Source organism: Peromyscus eremicus, chromosome 3, assembly GCF_949786415.1.
Source record: "Peromyscus eremicus chromosome 3, PerEre_H2_v1, whole genome shotgun sequence".
In the NCBI taxonomy this organism is placed as follows: Eukaryota; Metazoa; Chordata; class Mammalia; order Rodentia; family Cricetidae; genus Peromyscus; species Peromyscus eremicus.
The window spans coordinates 110,448,140-110,474,012 of NC_081418.1; positions in this window are offsets into that span (position 1 = coordinate 110,448,140).

The window sequence follows — 25,873 nt, forward strand, 5'->3', positions numbered from 1 at the left end:
TTGAAGTGCCTACTACAGTGTTATCATCATTTGGAGATGTTTCTCAGTCTCCTCACACAAACAGCTGAACAACTAGACAACAGAATGTGAACAGGTATTTGCTGTACAACACAGTGAACAAGCTGTCAACCTAAGCTCCAAAACAGAAGACGAGAACACATAAACCATAGCCACCAACAAAGCCCTCAGAGGCATCCACACAAAAGCCAAGGGATCCTCCGCTAACCAGGATATCAACAGGAAGGTGCCCAGGAGTTTTGGTGAGCATGTATACACATGTATAAGCAAAGCTGTGTGCTATAACAACCCAGGCAGTGTGGCTGCAATGATGGCAGCAGGATGAGAGCAACCATTTCAGTTGAGGATGGCAGGGTTAGGCTTATTCTAAGACACTGTGTTTACGACAGAACATAAAGCGAATGAGTAGTTATGTGACAGCCTGTCATTCCTCATGCACCTAGAACCAAAATCAACATTCTAGAATTTTCAGCAGGTAAGAAATGGTAACGACAGACAGAAAAATTTGTGTTCCCAATTGAATTGGAAATATCAATATGGATTCACATGACATTCTATCTTTACAGATGCACATCTTAAGATTTCATATATAATATTTAAATCTACAGCAGCTCATTTTTTTCTCCCTTTTGCTATGCATATTTACAATATATTTTGTATTTCCTGGAAAGTTGTAGAAACAGTATTCATCATTAGAGTGCTGAATGCCATACCCTATTAAGTAAAGCTTAGCCTTCTTAGAGAAACATAGCTGATATTAATATTTTTAATAAATGCATTTTTCCTCTGTGAACCTATAATTTTTAATATTTTCTATAAGATTTCCTTTACTATTCTTTATAATTACATTTTATCATAGAGAAACCTGAAATTATCAACTTTAAGAATGTAAAAGTAAATATAGACTAATTAGACATTTGATTTTAATGTTCTTCTTTTGAGACAGGGTCCTGCTATGTAGCCCAAGTTGGCCTTTATCTCCTAAATGCTGGGTTTATAGGCATACAACACCAGGTCTGGCTTTATCTTTCATTTCAGTCAAAATTTCTTGTTTGATTAGTTATGGACACAAGAAAAATCAAATTTAAAAACACTAAAAATTATACAACTAAATTATGATGTATCTACAAAGTGCATTATGTATTTTATACCACATGTTTGTATTTATTAAACTGAATAAACTTACGGAGAAATGTGGCTAGTGGTCCCATTTAGGAAAGAAAACAATGTAAACTACATGAAGTAGCTCTGAGGCTAAGGCCTACATTCTTGGATTAGTGGTTACTCTCTTGGTGCCCACCACCAGGCCTGACTTTTTAAATGTTGTCTTTGGTGATTGAACTCGGGACCTTGTGCTTGAAAGGCAAGTATTTTACAGACTAAGCTATCTCTCCATTTGAGAACTGCTGTTTCTTTAGCATTTTATACCACCTCTGTTTTGAAAATATATAGGAATACAATTGTGTAAAGGCTCTTACCCTTGATTAATACATTAGATCCCAATTTTCTGTAAAATTCCTTTTTCAAGGGCGGCTGTAGGTCATTGTCAGAGATGGAGATAAGATGACAAGAAGTTGGAGAGACTAAGGGGGCCACAAGCCAAGGACAGTGGGAAACCTCTAGAAACTCCAAGATACAAGCCTTTGGAAGGGGTGTGGCCCCACTGTGGTCTTCATTTTCATTCTGTAAGATTCATTGCTATCATAAGAAAACAAATATGCCATTTTCAGGCAGTGAACCTGGCCATTTATTTCAGCAGCCATTGGAAATTGACACAGAGACATCCTACAAAATAACTAGTCACTCATCTTCCAGATCATCTGCCAAATATTGTCCCAGGTTAGCAGATGTTAAGAGAGACATAAGAACTAAACCATCTGCAGTCCTGGGGGAGGAAATGAATATCAGTTGGACCACTGGCAAAAATCAAAGAGCATGTCAGACAATTTTGAACACAGTGCTGTGATGGTAGGTGATGTTCCTATTAGGAGCAACTGGATGTACTTCTATCAAGGATAGTTTCTAGTGATGAGGATTGAAGCAAAGCCCACATGCACACTAGGCAAGCATCCTAGGACAGACATACCATGACCTTTGTGAAGGATTTTGAAAGTCTGAAGCTACTTGAAAAAGAAAAGGTTTTTTTGTTTTTTTTTTTTAAAGTACTGCAGCAAGTAAATCAGTGAAATTCCACTTCATTTCCTTCACAATTCAATGAGTGATTGATACTGATTTGCCAGTGACCACGTACTGAACATTCCAGTACATCTCCACAGACAGTATCTAAAACAGTGGTTCTCAACCTGTGGGTCATGACCCCTTTAGGAATCAAAGGACCCTTTTATAGGGGTTTCCTAAGACCATCAGAAAACATAAATATTTACCTTACCATTCATAACAGCAGCAAAATTACAGTCACGAAGTAACAACAGAAATAATTTTATGGTTGGGGGTCACCACAGCATGAGGAACTGGATTAGAGGATCTCAGCATTAGGAAGGCTGAGAACCACTGATTCTAGAAAGATGAATTATTGTGAACATGTGTGGTGCAAAGATGTATAGAGGACTTAGGCTCAGGCCTCATGACCAAGAAATGGTTCCCAGTCTGGCGTCTATGCTGTCTACAACTAATAAACATGAGGAGTGGATTTCACTGCTCAATCAGGGTGGAGCCTTTGACCGTTTAGAAAAATCTGCTCATTTCCTGGTCTCTCTGTCTGTGTTCTGCATAGGTGACATTGACAGGTAGCTGAACACCAGGAGCCAAGTCATTACAGCAGTTACACATTCACCTGATGAAGAATATAACCCAAAATGTGGGGTCTACAGAATGAAGGGTTTTTTTTCTATAGAAATGTCTGTGTGTTGTTTCATTCATCGCTTCTCTTATCAGATTGTCCAGTCACTGGCTGAAATTGATAGAAACTCCCTCTTCTCTCCACTTCCGTCAAGACTTCTGGAAGTCCTGTCTTACTTTCCGTTAATGTGGTATCCGCACGGTTGTTTTCTAAGGAGTGTGCCTCTTATGCTGGATATAACCTTCTGCCGCGAGGCTGAGGCCTGCAAAGGTTGAGAGAGGGAATAATGAGGACTAGGACCCAAGTCCCTAGAACTCAGATCACAGTGGCAATCTGATCTGGGAAGTGGAAAAGAAGTGGAGGGGAGGGGCGGGGGAGAAGACGTCAGACACTGTCTACTAGCATTTGAAGCCCTTGAGGGTAGAAGACACATTACTTTCCATGCCTTATGTTGAATGAAGCATATGGTCAGCGCTCAACAATAATAAATAATTAGCCATATTGGATTCACATGTTTGATTCACCATATGTAGAGATTAAAATGTGCCTCTGAAAATAAGTTTCTGAAAAGAGATCCTTGGATATTTTCTGGTAGAGACTGTAATCACAGCATTTTCTTTCTTACTATTTTTACAGAATTTTGGATACGTTAAATTTATACCATACCCCCTTTCATTATCCAATAAGTTCCTTTTTAATATTATAAACGCCTGCAAAGTTGTTACCTTTAGAGTCTTTCTCCACACAAGTATCCACACACAGATATGGATAGTGTTAGACCTAGTTATTTATCTATATGTAATACAGAAACCAATTATTCACTGGTAAATTTGTGCATTTCATTTTCCCATACAGTACATTCACTTTAATGACACACTTTCTAATCTCTTTTTGCCTCTTTGCCTCCGATATTTTTGAATTCACATTTCCTTCCCCTTGTCTGTATTTAAAAATAATAATAATCATTTTATACACCTATTACAAATAACAATACCTGGTCTCTGATTGAATCCTAACATTGCAATTCATTCTCAGGGTACGGCTGCCATTCATTCATGGCTCGAGCAGCGCTCTCATTATGTATGACATCAGCAGAAACTCTCGATTCAATTGCAGCCCTTTATTTAATTAGGGACTCGGTATTATTTGGTTTGGAGTATCCAGAATTAAAAATAGCCCCTTCCACTGTGTAATGGGAAGGGAAGAAAACTTTGAATATATATTCTAATTGATATTTTTAATGCTTACTCTAAAAGCAATCAAAACTTATGTTAAATATTAATTATAGTATTTTCCTCAGCCTTTGTGCACCTTGATTTATGGCTGCCCTTTTGGGTTCACTTTTAATTACATTACAGGAAAACAAAGGCTATTTTTATGGAAAGAGTTATTTAGCACAGACAATACTTTGAATGGAGGTGGTTATACTGAACTTTATGTTAAACTTAATTTTCAAAAGCATATTTAACACAGTTTGCTGGGCTTTGTAAAAAAAAAAATTATTTTTCCTTCCTTTAACAACATACTTCTCTGGTCTCTATATTAGAAATCAGGGACAAAGCTCATAAAGGAACAAAGACCCAAAATCAGGGATGGTCTTTTAAAAGAGGTACAGTTTCAAAGACTCCCAAAGATATAAATCAAAGTGCTTTTGAATACAGAGAGCATTCTAAAAAGAATATTGAACTGTTTGCTTAAAATCTCACATTATTTCCTGCTTTTTAAACCCTATTCCTTTTTGAAGGCTAGCACCAGATAGGGACAAAAGGAATATTTTCATGCAAAAATCAGGGCCAGGTACAGAGGCACAGTCAGAGTCTATTTCAAGTAGGGACAGGAATTTAATTCAAGTTATTCTCCGCTTTATTCCACGTTTAGCAGATTTGAAGGTTTTCTCCACCTCTGACACACACAGACATCACTTGGTAATGTTTGCCCCAGGGCTGGGCTCCAGGAAATCTTGGTGTGGAATTTTCTGTCCCCTTGGAATGGATTCTGAATTCACTATAGAGTCCCCATGTATCTGGTCAAGGACAGTTGGCTTTATTTCATGACATTGCCCTCTGATCCCCCCTACCACGGAAGGTGAATCGTCACTCTTTCTTCCTTTTCAAGACTCTTATGTCACCCACAGGTGAGTCTTACCCTAGATGCTGTTTCTAAAAGTAAAAAAGAATATCTTCACACAGCTAGGACAGAGCTGCTACTTGCCTTGTTCTAGATTTATATTTTTTCATGCTGATATTTTTATATGGAGATTCTAAAGCCTTTGCTGGGTCCAGGTAAATACAAAAAAGTAACTAGCGAACACTCGTAACAAATTTTGATTTGCAAAAGTTTTGACTAACTGCAAGGCTTAAGCCCCTATGATGTGTGTGTTTCATTAAAGAAGTGGAATACTGTACCTCTGAGCAGAACAGGTATCTGTGATTTCTCATGTTTCCATAGCAACGTGTAATTTTTATTGAACTGCGGAATAAATAGGCAAATAAAACATGCATAAAATATTGATATGGGCGCAGAAACCACTGTCCTGAGACTCAAGTGACTTATGGTCACCATTGTCTCTCTTAACTTCTGCCGTCATTTTCCCAATCACAGCGTATTTTTATGATTTCTTTATTCTTCACCTAATGAGTGAAGTTGGCTTTTTTAAAGGCGACTTTAAGCCCAGTTTTGCAGTCTATGTTGTCAAGAAAATGACCGAGGAAGGAACAGAACTATGGAAAAGGAAACGGCTCTGTAACCTCTTTCTGTGGAGCCCCAGGTGACTTGCTGTGTCCTTCACCAGGTTTTCATAGTTGGAATAATTTTTGTAAATTTTTGATAGTAACTTCTATTCTGTGTTTAAAATATTTAAGAATAGCAGGAAGGTAACAAGTAGAAATAGGCATGAGTGTGTCTGAGGAGCTGTTTTAAATGAAAGCTATTCCAACAACACTGGTTGGGTAGACAAAAAACAAATGAGATCGGAGTATTCACCTGAGTTTGAAAAAAAGAGAAGGAGTATAGGATGTAATTTGGGCTATGAGGATGTCTCAGTCAGCAAAGATTCTGTTGTGCAAGCACAAAGACCCAAGTTCAAATCCCCAGCACTCACTGAGCCGTTTTGCACACACCATGTGATAGCTTTTTAACTGAGAATGTGGTTTCGTGAGGAAGATGTGAGCAGAGATTGCATAAGCAAACCAGACTCAAAGAACAATTTCGTGACAGCTGTAGAAAAAGGAACACTGTTTCTCTACACTGACATTATGGTATGAGCAGGAAAAGGCAGGCCACTCATTGCGTCACTTCTTTCAATATAAAAAGAAGCTGAATGTCAGTTAGTAAGAGAACAGCCCTGAGTATTTGAGTGCATTCCCACTGTGGAATACTATGCTGCCAGCAGAAGGGGGAAGCTGGTCACTGAGTCCTAATCAGTTGTATCTAAGAACAGTATTAAATGAAGACAGCAGGAGGCAAGCAAGTGTTGAGGTATATTTCCATCTTTGTAAAAACGTAAGGCGAAAAATGTGTATTCATATGCTGCTATGTGTATACTCTATCACGGGTATCCAAGAAAATTGGTCACCTCCCACCACAGCCATTTACACTTTGGAGCATGAGGGTGAGGTAACAAGTTTTATCCTTGTGTATATTTGAGTCTCATGTACCTATTTATTGAGCTTCCTTACTTTGTTAAAAAACATTGGTTTTAATGGCAGTATAAAAGTAGATATTATTATATGCTAATTACCTGAGAATGTTAAGTCACAAACAACCAGGCTGTGATGACTTTCAGAAACAGAGGTAAGTAGATCTTAGGCTAGACTTGAAACCATAAACAAAGAAAAACAGAAGAATCAGGCCTGGGAGAAAACCTTACATCTGCATGGTTCAAGCAAGTATGAGGTGGATAGAGGGACGAGGTGAGAATTACAGAAAAGGAGAGGGGTGGGAGGAACAGTGGTATTCAATTATGTCCAGTTTGCTGTGAGAGCAAGATAATGGGTTCATAGAAGTTCAAAACAAATATTCAAATAGCATGGTTGGAAGTCCACGTTCTTAATGATTATGTTGCAAAAGTAGCTCATTTTGCATAAATTCTCATACGAGGACAAGCAGGATGATGTATTAGGAGAGGCCGTGAACTTGAATTGGGGAGACATTTAGTCTGGTCCCTGTTCTGTTATTAATTAGCCGAGTAACCTTGAGAAGGTCACATTGTATCTTCAGGCCTCAATTATATTGTGTCTAATAAAGGGGATGGGGGCCAGAAATTAGATTCAAAATTCCACAATCACTTTTTTTTTAATCCAAAGAATATTATTTTCAAATGAAATGTCAGAACAAACAGTAAAATGCATAAAAGCAGGGTAACTCTATGTAGAGCGGGGGGCGGGTGCCCCCAAGCCCACTCACACACTATCTTCCTTTCTCATCATGGTCCTCTTCAATGGAGACAAAATGAAAGCCCTGGGAACTGGCAAAGCTCAATTGAAAACTATTTCACTAGATGGTTCCTAAGGCTCCTTTTCATAAGAACATTCCACAACTCTAGGAGGTAATTGACTCACAGGTTTAATCATGTTGTGAAATTTCTACAAAAAAAGTTGCCAAAATAGTGGCGGCAGTGGGAGGCCACGCAGGAAGTAGTTGTGTCAACTAAGACTTATTAAGCTTTTTTTTTTCCAGTGCTTGTGCACCCACACACATACCCCATGTCACAAGACTCATAACTGCCCTTTTCTGATTCTCACACTGTATTGGGTCTTCTTTTTATAAAGCCTTCTTAGAGTTCTGTAAATTTCTAGAATACATGACTTGGTATGCTTGCCAGTGTTGTGTTTTTCCAATGAAATACCTAATACAGGTAATGGGAAGGGTGTCTTTAGCTCATACTCGAGGAAGTTCACATCCTAAGACCAAGCAGGACCCATTATCCTGGCCCTAGGTGAGGCCACAATGGTAGACTGTCACAGCAAGAGGAGGTGTCTGAACAGTGCTCCCATCACTGACAGGAACAGAAAGATGGAAGGGGTGGAGATGAGTCCTCTCATAAGTGTTAAAGGGTTCTGCAAACACTGCAAAGAGGGTCTGTGTATAATAACTCACTCTCTCAATAACCTAAAGTCCTCTCCCCAGGCCCCAGCCTGATAGACTGTGTCTTTGACATGTGGGCCTTCAGGAGACATTCATCAACAAAACCATAAAGGATACTATGTTGTACTCAGTGAGGAACTGCCTTATGTATTATCTTTCTTCTTTCCTTCTAAGATTCCTCTTCCTCATAGCACAGAACTATGGTCCACTCTGTGTGGCTCTTGTGCTCACCTCTGTTCTTCTGTTATTTTTCTTTATTGAGGCATTCAGTTCCTATGTCTTTTTTTTTTTTTTTTTTTTTTTTTGGTTTTTCCAGACAGGGTTTCTCTGTGTAGCTTTGCGCCTTTTCCTGGAACTCACTTAGTAGCCCAGGCTGGCTGCGAACTCACAGAGATCCGCCTGGCTCTGCCTCCCGAGTGCTGGGATTAAAGGCGTGCGCCACCAACACCCGGCTCAGTTCCTATGAGCCACCTTTAGTGTCCCAATCCTGTCTCCCCTTGTTTTCAATTTTCTGTTAAACTTGTCTAACTTCTAAATTTCAGATACTTTGATTTTAGTGCTAAACTATCCATTTAAATAATTGTTTATAGATTGACATACACACATGTATGTATTAATTCTTCTTCCTTAGCTTTATTTATATTTATATTCATTTTGGGAGTGTGGGTAGTATGTTCATTTGTGTGTGACAATGTGTCCACATATTTGGGCACATATGGGGCTACAATTTGACATTGGGATATCTTTCTCCAATTGCTTCCTTAGTTTTTGAGACAGTCTCTCACTGACCCCAAAGCTCTCCATTCTGGCTAGACTGACTGGCTAGTAAGAGTCCCTAAGATCTGACCCCAGTATGAGGCTACAGAATCAGTAACTTTAATCATGAAAGGCAGAATCCTCAAAGTAAACTAAAAGTTAAAAAAAAAAATTTTTACATAGTCATATAGGATAAAGTAAGAATTTCAATTATGTGCTAAGTAGTTTAGAATACCCATGATATAATTGTTAGGTGTACACTGGGGGAAGGATCTATCATTAAGATAGTCAAGGTACAGAAAGCATTGTATTGTGCCATGCTTAGAAATCCCAAGCCACTGCAGTCACTATCACTTCTTTCCAACACCTAAAACACATCAACACTCATTTTACCTTATTTCTTCAATTAATTCCAGGATTCCATCACGCTAAAATTGTTTAGAAAGCCTGGAGGGAGGGTTTAAGAAATTGTGTTTATGCACATGTAAGTATGTGTTTAAGGAATGAATTTGTTTCCCTTGGATTCATTTTATTCTTTCTTTTTTTCTTAGTTTTCTTATATTTTAATGAGAGTTGTATTTGTAAAGCAATTTTAAAAACTATATTAAAATTTAGCCTGCAAAAAGGGTTGCTTTTGAAATGAATTAACTCCCTCTGCCACACTGTTCCTCTCTTGCCCTTTGTACCTCAAGTGCTTGCAGCAAGTGATAAGACCTACGGCTGCCATCTGGCTTCAGATAGCTCTTCACCAGCCAGAGGTTCCCAGTGTCCCAATGATCCATGAGCCATATCTAAGTTAGTTTATTAAACATCTTCAGATGTATGGGGTCCACTTCAGACAGGGGTCATGAAGGGTAGACCTCCCAGTCTGTGTTTCAAATACCCCACGATGATAGAGCCAGACACATAATGACCATACTCTGAAAATAGTATTGGACCATGTTACTGCTGGCCTTTAATTGTTCTTGTGAAGATGTGTCACTCTGATTCTTATTAAAATAGCCATTGACTGCTTCCTCCACGATCATTCTGGAGGAAGCTGCCTGTTTCCTCTTCCTTCTCCCTGCTCCTCCCTCCCACACTGCCCTCTGGAGTCCTCTTTAACATTCTACTTCTGTTCCACTGAGGAGATCTCATGCCCTGCTCTTCCAGTCACTGTCACCTCAATCCACATTCCAGGACACCCAACCGTATTTGTGGACAGATCTTCAGCTGTCATTTTCTCACCATGTGATCAGACCTAGAGGGAGACTTGCCCTACAATCTAACACATCATTTTCCAACTGAAAACGCAATAGTCTGTGATACGTGGTATCTGTAGGGCCACTAGTTGTTGTGTGATAAAACGTTTCCTGGGGAGACACAACACACACGTCTACTCATCCCAGATAGAGAACCCACAACAGACCAAAGTAAGGATAGCACCAAAGTTCAACTTGATGAACCAATAAGTTTATTGAGGTTGCTTACAGGAATGGATGAGGGGTTGCTTTCAGGGTAGAAATGACTCAATGACAGCTACATCACCAAAGCCCACCCAAGCATGGGTGACAGCTCACCACGTTGGGAGCCTAGAGCACACTGTACAACCTGCAGGCAGCTCAACAGGCAGGAGAGTGTCCTTTCTAAGTGACTCAGTTGGTCTAACCTCTTCCAGGCATCTTGGTAGGCTTCTGCTTCTTCCAGGTACCTGGTCTCACCTCAGACTCTTTGCACCCAGGCTTCACTTCTTCTGAAAGGGACTCTTAGATTTCATTGTTTACTCTGGGCGGGAAGAACCTGGTGAATCTGGTCAGTTTCAGGGACTTCCTGGGGGCTATTTTGAGTTGTTTACTTTCCTATTTAAGGAGCTTCCTGTAGGGTAAAGGCTGTTACCCAACACTTGTGGCCAAGCAGGGTTTTTGGTTTTTGTTTTTTGTTTTTCTGATTATCACCAGATGGGAAAACACAAGGCCCACCATGGGGAAGGTTCCTAGTGAGACTTATTACTTCTCTCTATGACTTTTATTATGAATAATCAAAGACAAGGGAAGGACATTAAAGACAGGAAGAAAATTAAACTCTTCTCATGTCCACAGTTGTCACTGGTAGTAAGGAGATTATGGTAAATCTATCAACATTTAAATTCTTCATTTAATCTTAGTCAGGTTTCTTAACTTCTTCAACTTTCTGTATATTCATCTATGACTCAGGTGAGCATAGTAGTCCCTAATACCTAAAAAATCTTTGATATTCAGGATTTTCACTGAATATCATATCTATAAAAAAGTGCATATTCATAAATCAAATGTTAAGGAGAATTTTACTTTTACAAAGAGAATAGATCCACAGAACAACACCCAGTCCAACAACACTATCTCGCCAATGTTTACCACTCTTGTGACCTCTACCTTCATCGATTCCTCTATGTACATACAAAAATCATGCAACCTGGTCAGGCGGTGGTGGTGCATGCCTTTAATCCCAGCACTCGGGAGTCAGAGCCAGACAGATCTCTGTGAGTTCAAGGCTAGCCTGGTCTACAGAGCAAGATCCAGGACAGGCACTAAAACTACACAGAGAAACCCTGTCTCAAAAAAACTGAAAGAAAAAAAAAAAGAAAGAAAGAAAATCATGCAAGCTGGATTCATCTGTTAGCTTCTTTGTCATTATGTTTGGGAAGGCCACCCTTGTGGTTACATATAGAGTTTGTCCGTAGCATTTAATGTTACATAGTGTTCCCTTTTGTTAAAACAACACAGTTTATCATCTGTTCTGTTATTTATAGATTTTTTTTTGCTAGCTTTCTTGGTTGGAAGTTTTAAAAATTAAATATATTATGCTGTGGATATGAATGTCTTTAAAATACATGGAATATTTCTGTTGGGTCCATTCTTAAGGAAAGAATCTCATGACTCATGCAATGTGTGCATATTAGCATTTAGTACATCTGTCAACAGTTCTATCTGTTTTTACCTCCACAAACAACACATAGGTTCTCCTGGTCATTTCCTACTATTATCAGCATTGATTATTGTCTCTCTTTTTTGTTTTAACCTTCCTGTCAGACAAAGGTATTGACTGATGATTTTTGTTTTCTCTTATTTTTATGATGAGTGCTGTTGAATACCTTTCATATGCTTTCTTCTGGCTATCATGATAATTAAAAGATATAATGCACATGAAGCTCTTTGTATATCTCCTGGCATATATCATGCTCACAATAAAGCTAGAGATCCTTGCTTATGTTTTTGATAGGGGAGTTTAGGGGTGTATTGAGAATGATAGAACCTTTCTCAGTCAGCTAGTATCTTGGAAACTCAATGACCTCCAAAGCCACCTTGAGCCAGTGGTTTCCTGGTTCTTGTCTTGTGAGTTGAAGAAAAAAATTCACAGACCATAGAGGGTGAGTTTCAGAGACATATTTATTATAGATAGTGGATTAAGGTGGAAACTGGGGTAAGGTATGGGAAAGAGATGAGTTGGTGAGTCCAATTGGCCCCACAATGAGGTGCCTCATCTCTGTTTGGGTCACATAGTCACACTCAGCCTCGAAGCAGAGGTGTTCATTTGGACTGAAAAGAAACAGGAACCAGAGCTAGTGTGGCATTCCAGAGCTCCAGCAGGGACATTCTCAGAACAGCTGTTTTGGCATCCTTTCCCCACCAGCCTGCCCCCTATTTCCTGTTCTCATCACCTTTTCCTGCTTGAGTACAGTAAAGAATTGTAGAATAAAGTTGACCTTTCCATAACCACAACTCTTTGCTCCTTCAAGTTGCTATAACAAAATGTCAAAAGCCTAGACAGACAACTAGACAGACCTTAAAAGAGAAAACAAAAGGAGAAGAGGAAGGAGATCCAAGGCTGTGTCTGTTTTACTGAGGACACGAAGTGGTCCATTGAAAGAGCACTGTCCCATGAACGTGAGTCAAATGGAAATGGAACCTCATCCATCATCGTTTCCTGATTGGCACTTCACTAACGCAATGACGCAGGAAAGATGCTGTTAGGTGGTGCTTCTGGCTGTATTTCCTCTATAATTTCCAGGTGGGAGCTCTTACTGAGTGTGTGGACTGGGAATCCTGGGCCCTGGGTATGCAATTATCTGACTGTTCAGCTGTTGAATAGAATACTACCAGGGACGTGTCCAGCTCTCCAGCAATGAACAGTTTTCCTTTGTCACAATTTAAAGGATCAGTTGGCTTCTCTTGGCTTTTGTTATTCCATCTTGGTCACATTCTACTCATCAGCTCATGACAAGTAGAAGGTATTAACTGTGGCCTGTAACAGATGTGAGGAGTTCTGAAGACTGGGCTCTGACTGAGGAAGTGAAATGACACACTTTCAGGAATTGAGATCCAAGAGTGACATTGCAGAGGCCACAAAATGGCTTTAAATTTAAAGCTGTCTAAACAATGGCAGCAGGCAGGCACCACTCAGGTGCCTTCCAGCATATGGTCACGAAAATTTATCCCAACAAAGTGGCTTTTATTTGTTGAATTATTGAATTTGTTTTTTTTTCTTCATTTTTGCACAAATGTTCAGTGGGGGATGCTCCACAGCTACATCCTCATGCATGTATTTAAAACACGAGTAGGTAAATTAACTCACGGATGTGGGCTGCAGCACAAACTGAATTAAGAAACTTCCTTTTTCTTACTTCAGAGATTCCCTTGGGCTTTGGATATATTGCCTAACATATGTGCTTTGAGGTTGCAATTCAAGCCCTAATTTGACCCAAGAATAAAGAAATGACTATAAAAACCTAAATACCATTTGAGTCAAGAAATGGTCATGGACTGGATGTAATGGTCTCTCTGTGTGTGAAGTTACATCAAAGTGAGGTATGGCAAGTATAGCCATCAGCCAGTCGTTTACACACGTGACTAGAGCGGTGATTTGTACAGATGGTTTTGACCCTCGGGAGAATATTTGGAAATGTCTGGAGACAATGTTGCTCATCCCATCAGGGGCAATATGCACAGGGTGACCCATTATAATAAGGAACACCCTTATCCAAAACCCCAGTTGTACTGACATGTACAGATTCTAACCTGTAGCCTTTGGCTTTGGCTTTGGGATGCAGAATGAGCCTTGCCACACAGCATACTGCTTACAAATTCATGTTAAAGAATAAATATAACTATAAAGGCAATGGTCTCCTTAATTGGAGGAGACGCTGTTTACTATGTGACAATCAAGAGATTGAATTGTTAGATGGACCAGCTCATAAAACCGTTTGATAATCACCTCACTTTTTTTCATATTTAATTTTTTCACTTTTTTCCAGCAAGGTGTTTTCCCTTTGAAGGTTGTCATATTAGAAATCGGGTAAGTAACAAGTTAATTAAAAACAGGAGCTTTGATGGTGAGCCGGCATGAATTCAAATCTTCAATGACTATCATTTTCTGGACTATAAATGAAGATAAAAGCAAATCAATATAGCTGAGAACATATAAAACACACTCCTTTATAATAATAACCATTTCATTCTCAGCTTAGCACAGGACACTGTCATCTGGACCCATTTGATTGTGTATTATCCCTTAACACTTTTGGCTGGCAGGCAAGGTGTTTCCTTTTTGATTAAGGAATTGTTGTCTTCTGGGTTTCGGCTCACGATGGCTACATCAGGTAGGCTAACTAGCCCTTTGAGGGGAATGTTGCATGAACTATGCCAGAGTCTCAGTGTAGAGTGTTTCTGCACACCAGATACTGCATTAAACCTGTGATACACATTCCATGCTGCCTCTCACAGCAAGGAACTTGGGATGTCATGACTGAAGAAGCATTGATTATGTGGGTTAAATATCAAATTCAGTACATAGACACACACAAAGGCATTTGATGCCAAAAGTCAAAAAACTTCCACCATAAATGACACTGTCCCTGGGCAGCCAGGAGGATGCTTTGTCATATGGAACAACAGAATGTACAAGCTTCTAAAGAAAAGGCATGCGGGTGTAGGTGGAATGGGAATGAAGGTAATGTATGCAAAGTGCTAGTGTAGCTTGTTCATTAGAGCACTGTCTGTTAGTACATCATTGGGAAGAACTTGATGCACATTTGTAGGGAGCTGGCTAAGTCATACAGAAGAGCATATGAGCACATCACAATGAAGGAAGCAGGTTCCTATACACTGACTTTGAAGGATGGTGCTTTTGCTGTGAATGTGATCAGAAGTTACAGAAAGAGAGGTGTGTGTGTGTGTGTGTGTGTGTGTGCACAAAATCACACATATGCATAAGAGTCAGAATTGTATATATGACTGAGAATGGTGCCTGCAAAGGATAGATTGTGTGATAGAATCTTGTACTTTATGTATGAGTGTCTTTGTATACACTCTCTTCTACCAACTTGGGTCTCATCCTTGCTGTATAAGTCAAAGGAGACACACAAAACATACATATATGACATCGTTTAGATGACATCAAAGCTCTACCTGGGGAATGAGATGATCAGACAGTCTACATTGTGACGGTCATCTGGGAGTACAGGGAAAACAGTGGGCAGTGTTTATCTAATATACTTCTTGTGGTACCTAATACACAGGTTCCTCTTGAAAGCCCTCCCATTGAGTGGAAGGCTGGTGGTATAAAATGCAGTCCATGCACTTAGTTCACAGGAGTATGAGCCATTTCCTAGGAATAAGGAGGATGGAGAAATTTTTTTAAAAAATAGTCTCTTCAGACCATTGTTCCTATTTGACTATAATATGACTATTTATTCATAGAGTACTTTCCACAGATTCTGATTTTTATGGTGCCATAAAGTAAGATTTTCAGAAACTTGGTGGTGGGTGACATACTGCCATCAATGACACTGTTAATTAATGAAGAATTCTACTTAGTGAGAGTGAGCATCATATTTTTCTGAAAATGAATCTTGAGAGCTTCCTTGATTATACGGTGATTCTGCTTCCATTATCATTTAGAGATTGAGGCATGAGATGGGTCTGGTGATTATAATGATTTAAGAGGAGAGATGATATGTTAGAACTATGGGAGATTCTATAATTTCATGGTCTATAGAATAAAAAAATACATCACATCGCTAGATCTGCGTGTTTTGTATGTTAGCATTGGCTGTTGAGAGACTCTGCACATATACCTGATTGCAAGTTTGTACCATATTCTGACCTGGATGACATGCCTATTGTCTTTACTAATGAAGAAAAGGGAATATAATACACTTTATTACAAATTTCTTCAGGGTTTGGGCTATAATGGCAAATATGTGGGGAGAAGGAAATTATTCATTAAGAATTTCCCAAGAATTATTCATAATTTCATCTAATGATATTATAGACCCTAGACCTTCTAGATGCTTCATCTGGCACGGAATGGAACCATCCAGATCTGTGAGGCAGTTAGCCATATGGAGCACATCATGCCTCTGATCTGCAACCTGCAATAAAGAACTTTTCTTGCTTTCTGGACCAATGTTATGTCATGAGAATTTAGTCAATAATTTGGGCTGGGACATTGTTAGAAATAGGAATTTGTCAGCATCTCAGTTTATGCTCCTGAAATTGCATAGGGCTTACTTCAAGGTTTGATTTTGAAAACACTGATGTATGTGTATGTATGCTCTGTGTGTGTGTGTGTGTGTGTGTGTGTGTGTGTGTGTGTGTGTACCCCACATTCTACACTGTGCCTGTGGAGGACAGAGGACAACTTTGGGGTGTTGATTCTCGCCCTCCACATTGTTGAGGCATGGTCTCCCTTGCTTCTGCCGCACTGAGCACACCAGGGTGGCTAGCACATAAGCCTCTGACACACTTTCTTACCACTGCCTCCAATCTGTCTGTACAATTGCTGGGATCTATTTGCATGCCACACAAGGAAGGGTCTTACATGAGGTCCAGGAACCAAATTCAAGTCATCTGGCTTCCGGGTGAGGTGAGCCCTTTTATCTGTCAAGCCATCTCCCTGCCCAAGATTTTCTCTTTTGATGTTTGAGATCTCAGCTGTTAAAGTGAAAAGGAAAAACACTCAACAGGGAGAAACTGGGTGTGGGTGTGCACAGTTAGCCAACAGGTGAGCGAGTCTTCAGTTACAAGCTGTTTATGAGTAAATTGAGACTAAGCATCCCAACTGTCAGGTCGTTTTCTCTATACAAAGGTTGCTAACAATTTGGAGTTATGTGGATTTCCTGAAGTTTGCTTTTAACTTTATAAAATTAGATTTCATTAAACCTAAGATGTGTCAGCTATATAATACACCATTGTTTAAGACTTGAGAAAATTGTAATTTTATGATTAATCCTAGCAGGGAAATGTAAGAAAAGCATGCCACTGAACTAATAAAATTTGCTGGTGTAATATAAAACATGCTTGTAAAAAAAATCAAACAGACACATATAGATAAAATAGCTGCTCTTCTTGGAACTCTCTGGAAACAATTTGTTTGCATGCCCTATAATTGAGAATGTTTACAGTTGCTTCCCGGATACAATCCTTCTACATGTTAGGTATCACAGCTGGCTTTTATCATGCAGCTGTGCACTGTGAATACATTTTGATAGTGGGTGTCTCCGTTTTAAGTGATATTAGGTGACTTAGGTGATATTCATAGCATTTTTTCTGACTCCAGGTCAGAAGTTCCCAGCGTCGGCTCACAGCTCACTGCCCCTCTCCTCTAAACATTTGGAACAAAATGCAGTGCAGTGGCGCATGACGGGCTTTTTGTTACGTTTTCAGTTCGCTCACAAAACGAACATCATTTCTCACTGCCTATCACCCCTCCATTGAGTATTTATTTCAGCCATCATTTAGATATATCAGCGTCAAGCCATTTTATCGCTCCTATTTTATTAAGACTGGAATCAGGTGAATTACTATTCCTGACTTGGGGGCCCGATTTTCTTCTATTTTCTGTCGTTCTTCCTTCTCACACACCTTACTGTGCTTTCCTGTTGGCATTTCCTCTTTGAGCCTCATTTCTAATAGTCTGCCTTTGTCCACGCGACTGCTGTCCACCCGCTGCTGGCAACTTCCGGTTTGTTGTTTCAACCTAACCTGATCTCTCTTTTTAGCACTCACTTCCTTAGAGCTAAAGAACGCAAGCTTCCCTCTCAGCACCAATGTCTCTTCAGTCACGAAAGGGCGCTGGGGAAGTGTGTGAGCCCTAGGACTCTCTCGGAAACTGAGCCAGAAAGATGGCGAAATTGAAGCCTGAACTACACAGCATGACTCTGTCTCAAAGCACACACATGTGCACGCACAAACACACACTGACGCATGCACGCGCGCGCGCGGACACACACACACACACACACACACACACACACACACACACACACACACACAAACACTGGTGGTCCAGCTGCAACTGTACAATTCCCAGTATGATGATCTCTGTAAAGCTGACTAGGAATACCGCCATGAAATTTCAATTCTTAATAGATTTCTTAAAATTATTTCACTTTTGAAACTTGTTATAGGAAGGAGATAGTTTTTAAGGAGTTTTGGTGTGATGAATTTGCTACTGCTTTTTTTTATGTGTCTTTCCTATGAAATATGGCATGAAGTAATCAATGTGATCTTTATATTTTTGGAAGATGTGATAACACATTTCTGCTCTGCTTTTCACTTGAAATAGAAAGATAAACTACTAAGGACCGAATGCTGTAAAACTGAGACTATGAACAATGGACACCATGAAGCGTTTATTCTGCGGTCTTAGTTTGCATATGTCATAACTAGATAAAAGGCCTTCTCTGGGCCACTTTTCTTTTTCTGTCTTTCTCTTTTCCCTTTGCATAGAATGTCATGTCAGCTGTAGCCAACAGAGAGGTTGCTCCCTTGAGAACTGATACAGTGGAAATAAAAGGTACAACGGTACAACTTCCATCAAGGGAGTGAACTACAGCAACCTTATCTCTGAAACACACCCATGTCTCTGAGGTAATGTCTTCCATGGGGAGGCCGACAAACTGAAAACTTCAGAGCAGCTCGCTGGGAGAATGTGCCCTCTGCCATGTAAATTAGATGCAGAGATGGAGTGACAAGGAACTCTTCCAGACTCACCCTTAAAAACTTCCAGGAGACACTGACGACTGTCATGTGGGGCTTGGATAGTCCGGGCCGAGCCAACTATGTGCAGCCAGTCCTCAGAAGTGTCACAGTGCCCTTGAACTGTCATTGCCTTTATGTAAGCCACAGATTAAGACATGCAGGCATATTCTCTTATCCTGATTGTATATCATCCCAAAGATCAGTCCTAAAAGTTCTAATAACAAAAGAAACTACCCACATACTCTAGAAAAGTCTTAAAAAAAAAAGTACAGAAAAGAAAATAGCTTCTGTTTATATTTTTAGATGTCCTGAGTTCACATGAGATTATTTTGTGATACATGTAAATATTAAGTCTTACACACACAATACATACATACATCTACATATGTGGATATGATCGACAGAATAGAGCAGAGCCATTTTCCCCAGCTCCCTGAAAATTTCTAAACACGTAATTTATGACAGTGTCCACTGTGTCAACATCATAAAATTTAACTATTTAATTCTCTTATTTGGGCCCTTTAGTTGTTTTCTTTTTCTTTTCCTTTTTTTCTATTATAAATATTCACATTATAAAGCATCTGTAGTGGTCCTTGGAGAATAACACAGGTGAGAAAGAGGTGAAAAGTGTTTAAAGACTAAACAGCATATTGCCGAATGTTTTAACAAAATTGTTATTTCTATCTTACCTACAGTCATCAAGCTGCAGTTTTAATCCAGTCTCATTGGCAAGGAGTATCCTCATTTTCCAAACCTTTGTATAGGTGGACAAGGGCTATCTCTTTGTTTGAGAGCACATTGCTTTTATTCTTTTTATTTTTAATAATTTATTTTTTTATTTTATGTGCATTGGTATTTTGCCTGCATGTAACTATGTGTGAGGGTGTCATAGCCCCTGACCTGGAGTTACAGATGGTTGTGAGCTGCCATGTGGGTTCTGGGAATTGAACCTGAGTCCTCTGGATGAACAGCCAGTGTTCTTAACTGCTGAGCCATCTCTCCAGCCCCATTGCTTTTATTCTTGAGCAGGATGACTCTTACAGCACTTAAGTGGTTGCTTTCCTGGGGATCATTAAGTTGCTCCAGGCAAGGGTGGCCTTTCCAGTCTTTACAGAGTGCTGTCACGTACGTACACAATTACTTTAGCAGAAGCTTCCCACCATTTTTTCAAGTTTGGAAAACACGGGTGTTATTTCCTCATTTCAAAGGGAGAAAAGGGAGGCTGACTGAGCATCAGTAAGGAGCCCAGGTTAGCAGCACAAGAGGCTTCTGTTTGGTGCAGCTGGTTCTGTTGCTGTTTCATCAGTGGTTTAGCGAAACATAGCGTTTGTGTAAAGGAAGGTCCGAAGAGGAAAACTGGAGTGAAGTAAAGTTGTAGTCACTATTCAATTGCCCCTCTTGTTCTTTTAAAAAGGACTGATATGCAGGAAAAGACCTCTGCCCTCTCTAAAGTGGTGGGTAAGAATCTCCAATTCTGAGTAAATGTTTAGAAAAAAAAAAAAAAAAAAAGCACACAGGAAAAAGTAGCCCCAAGGTCTGTTTCTCTCAGGTGCACCTCAGGCAAATGTTAACTGCTAGCCCTGTATGCTGAAATGTCTGATGACAAACTGAAGTGTCTAGCAGGTTTGCAGAGGACTGGTGGAATTTTAAAGAGAATGCTCCAAGATTCCAGGAGTTAGTTAAGTAGAACTTTGGGTGTCTATTCAGAGGAAAATGTTTGTTTCTTCTGCATTGTGAATGAAAAAAAAATTGCTGGCTGAAAAATCCATTTTTATATTGCTGATTTGAGGGGTGTGGTAGTGTGAATGAAAATGGCCCCCATAGACTCATAGGGAGTGGCATTATTTGAAAGAATTAGGAGGTACGGCCTTGTTGGAGTAGGTGTAGCCCTATTGGAGGAAATGTATCACTGGGAGTGGACTTTGAGATTTCAGATGTTCAAGCCAGGCCCAGTGGCTCACTCTCTCTTCCTGTTGTCTGCCGATTCAGATGTAGAATTCTCGGCGACTTCTCCAGCACCATGTCTGCTTACTTGCTGTCATGTTTTCACACCATGACAGTAATGAACTAAACCTCTGAACTATAAACCATCCCCAATTAAATATTTTCCTTCATAAGAGTTGCCATAGCCATGGTGTCTCTTCATAGCAATAGGAACTCTAAGACAGGGGTGCTATGGATGTATTTCTGTATGCTGTGAATATGTGTTGCTCTGATTGGTTGATAAGTAAAGCTGTTTGCCCAATCACCTACACGGGGGGAGATCATTAAACATCTCTATTTTGACTATATGACCTAAAAAATAGTGTGGATTCAAATTTGTATTCAAGTCTTCTTGTTAAAGACAAATAACATATTTCAAAAGAAGACATACCTAAAATTGTATTCCTATTATATTCTTTTTTTAATTAAAAACAATTTGTCTATCATGAGTGTATGTGTGTGTATGTATGGGTGTGCACATATGTGTATGGTTAGAGAACAGCTTATGAGAATTGGTTCTCTCCTTTCACCATGTGGGTTCTGGGGATTGAATTTAGGTCATCAGGCTTAGCAGAAAGCACTTTTACCCACTAAGCCATCTAGCCAGCCTTCCCATCTAACTCTATCCCTTCTTATTGCTTACCAAGTTTTCATATAGACATCATAAGTTTTCAAACCAATAAATGGTACGTGTGCTGTGGGGAAATACAACAATACAAATGATATAGTGACAGTTTAACACCAAGTCCTTCTGGATGATGCTGTTATTAGTACCAAAACCCTGGAGAGAGCAATCTTATCAGTTACAATTTTGGCTGAAGCAACAGAATCTGAATCTTGGGCAAAGATGGAAGTATTTGCCAAACTCTCAGGGATGGGTGTGGGTTATGATGAAAAGGTCAAATTCCTTTCTTCTAGATTTTTAAAAATATATCTATTTTTTAAATTTTTTACTTAGTCATTTTGTGTGTTCATGTAGGGGCATGCACAGGTGTATGCCATAACAGGTATGTGCAGGTCAGAGAACAACTTGTGTGAGTGGATACTCTTTGTGATGGCTAATCTTAGTGGTCAATTTGAACACTTCTGGAATCAACTGAAACCTAAGCATCTGGGCACAGCTGTAAGGGAATTTTTTGATTGGATCATTTGAGGTGGGAGACCCTATCTAAACATGGATCATTTGAAGTCTTAAGACCCACTGAAACCTGGACCACACCTTCTGGTAGCAACCTACATTACAGGATGTGGAAGAAGGAAGCTTTTGCTTTCTTTCTACCTGCTTGCCCTCACTCTCAGTGGCAAGTTCATCTCTCCTACTACTGAGGCATCCCTTTGATGGTTTTAGAACCTTTTTCCTCAGAATTCCAACACAGACTAAAGGTCAGCTGAGACATTCAGTCTTAAGGACTGAACGACTGCTGGACTTTTGGCCTTTCCGTTGGGAGACCGCCATTGTTGGACTACAAGGACCACTGCCTAGAAATGCCACTCTAATGAGTCCCCTTTGTACATATGTAGACTCATCTTACCAGCTCTGTTCTTCTAGGTCAGTGGTTCCCAACTTTCCTAATGCTGAAACCCTTTAATACAGTTTTTTATGTGGTGGTGACCACCACTCCCAGACATAAGATTATTCTGTTGCTACTTCATAACGGTAATTTTGTTACTGTTATAAATCGTAATGTAAATACCTGATATGCAGGATAACTGATATGTAACCGCCAAAAGGGTTGTGACCCACAGTTTGAGAACTGCTGCTCTAGAGAACCATGACTAATACACTCTCCTTCCACCAAGCAAATTTCAAGGCTCAATCTCAGGTCATCAGACTCGATGGAAAGTACTTGGACCTGCTGAGTCCTCTAGTGGGCCTTCTAACTTGTTGGCATGCATAGTGCATGGTGTCACTGTTAGTCACCCACTGCAATGACACCCAGGGCCCCTTCCCCTTATCTGACTATAACTCAGCATCCATTAACCTTCCCTCCCCTCCCCTCCTTTCCTGCCCCCTCATTTTATTGATCATAACAAAATATCTCTTTTTAGCAAAACAATTATATTTATAACATTTACATTATTTATAGATGATATGAATACATGTAAGGAAGAAAAGTCTATAATCCCACTACCATTGTCTACAGATAATTGACTTTTAAGTTTTTGGTGTGCATCCTTCCACTTCTCCCATTCTACACACACATGCATGCACACACCAGTGCACATGTTGTATGTGACACATCTGTGTGAACATGTACTATAACATGAGGTTATATGAAGTGGCAGACAACTTTGGTATCCTGACTTTTGAAGTATCACCCTCATTGTTTTTCAGTGTTTCATAATCTTTTATGCTTAAAAGTTAAATCTCACTATAATTGAGTCAATTACTAAAGCATACATAAATAAAAATATTTTCACACTCCCCCAGCCCACATCTCTGAAGTAAACACTAGTCACAATTTAGTGTCTAGTCTCACAGACCCTTTATGATACTATGTTCCTTAAAATGTGAATAAACAAACACATAAGCATGCTTAAGATTTTAGCTCATTAGCTGTCATTTTTGAGGAACCCTTTGGACTTTCATAAGGAACAGTGGGTTGGGAATGTCAACATTTGGTCTGTTTGCTTGGTAAGACTAGAACATTGCAATTGAATAAAGTTGATAAATCCAGGCCCTTTGTGTTTGACTCCTCATTACCCTCTGCCTTATTAGCGTCCGAAATCATGATCTGCAGGACCAGTCTTTGAGGAGAAAGGTGCTTCCCGTGTAGACAAATGATAAGAAATGACTCCTTTGCACTTGGCACTGGGGTCTCTGCAGATGGATATCTATCCAATTTAATAATCACTCAGCATTCAGAAAAAAATATTTTCTCTCAAGTGCTGAAGAAATATTTGTTGTTATCTTGTTTAGCTTGTAGAAAATTGGACTCACATTTTTTTCTAACCTTTTTTAAAAAGGTCCTGTAGGAAAAGGACTTGAAGATTAACTCAATAGCCATTGACTTTACAGAATGAGATGCCTATGAAATTATTAAAAACACTTAAACTCATGGAGTTTCTCACCAAACTTACTTTAGTCTAATTAAATGGCTGTCCCCCATCGCTCTTATATTTTGTTTTATACTAGATAAGAAGCAAATATATCGTCTCTGGGTGGCATTAAATATTTCTCTCATAATATATCATCAACAGAGTCTTGCTGGATTAATGAATCATGTGCATGTTTGAAAGTGGGATTGTACTTGTCTAATTGTGGCATCAGTTGTCATGGAGACTATCAGCCAATCAGTGAATAAACACCCTTTCTTGGCAATGTTTGGGTGAAGAAAGCTTTGTGCGGTTGTCAGCCTGAGATTTATGACGGTAAAACTATATTTGGCAGTCCAATCAATGTGTTGACCACTCTTTGTGTCTCTGCCCTCATTTTGAGTCAACCCCTGATATTCAACTAGAATATTAAGAAACCCTGGGTCTTTGGAGCAGTTTTGTTATTAATAGATCACTTTTATAAACTGTGCATGGAATGACTAGCTATTTGTATACATATCTAGTGAAGGCAACCCTTGGTATTTCTTTGTATTTCTAATTGCAAATGTCAGATCTTGAAAGCAAGTGTGTATTAGAGGATATCTTTTTATGTCTACTATTAAAACATGTCGAGTGATCTATAAATTACCCCATAGATAAACAGTGGATTAAAATTAGGCACTCTCCTCTGTCATCGCCATAATATTAATCATGGGAGTTTGGGTCTTTAATGTTAATATATACCTTTTAGCAGTATATGTCACTACATATTAAATTACATGATAGCTGACAGATTTTTAAATCAAAACATTTTTTCTTTCCTAATGTCATAACATGAGAAGAAATAGAGTAATTTTTGCTTGCATGGAATATTGCTTAATCTTTGTTCATGCTGTTTTGGTTGTTTATATTTGAAGTGGATTCAGATGTTTTTACCAGTAACTATCTTTATTCACACACCAACAAGGGTGATTAATATTTCTTTTAATGCATGAACAGCTATACAAAGGAATGTCCATAAATCAATACTCATGTAGTACTTTTTTAGTAAAATAAAATTGTGAGAAAACATCATATCTTCTCAAGTATTTCTTTTCTTTAACCAGAAGGAATTGCTATTGAAAAATACTACTAAAAATGTGAGAAAATCATGGCTTTTTGTCTAAACAAAGCCAGCACTGAAATCCTTACAATATACTGTCCAATAGAGAGTGATTCACTTATACTCACTTTTCCTAGCCAAGGATGATAAAGTTTTATGTGCTTAGTTGACACGCATTATATTCAATGAGCAATGAGAAGTTAAGATTGTTTACATGTCAGTTCATGTCACATGCAAAATTTCTTCTATGAATACCCTATCCTAATCTTCACATCTTTTTGAGACACAAATTAGTTATGGATGCTGGACCATATATAGAGTAAGTACATAACAAGAGTAAAAAGCCAGTTGCCCACTTGGCCAAATGACCATTGTGTCCTTCTCTATTTGGATGGCTCTACTGTGCTTCATTTGAGGTTCCAATGCCTCTGTGTTTATCTCCTCTGGCTGTCATGTCAGCAAGATTCACCACATAGAATATTTACTGCGCTATCTTCAGCATTTTGAACAATTTGAGTCAATCCCTGATATTAACCTAGCATATTGGGGTTCCCTGTCTCCAGAGTGGTTATAGTTGCTAGTTGGCCACCTTCATAAACAGTATGAGGGCCAAGCCAGCTCTCCAACAGCCGAGTGAATGTTGAGTACTTCAGAATACTGCCTCCTCACCATGTGAGAACACAGCGAGAGGTCACTTGTGAACGCACAGAATGACCCCTTGCCAGACACTGAATCTGTTGAAGCCCTGGTTGTGGAAGCTGCACGTGTAAAGATTAAGTTTCCATCGTTTATGAGAAACAGAATTTATTAACAGAAATAGAAAGTGTCTGATGACAGGTTTTCATTCTCTTTTAAATTCCCTTTAACTGAAACATATTCAACTAATCAAATAAAAATTATCCTATTTCTCAGTGATAAGGTTCAAAAATCAAATCCACGAAAATGAGAAAAATGTCCTGAGTGGTAACTAGAAAGAGAGTTTTGCAGTAATTGCATATTAGTGAAAATGAATTTTAAATAATGTTTTAAAAATAATGTAATAACTTTTATTTTTATATTCACTTACATTTCTTCAGGCATTTTTGTACATATTTT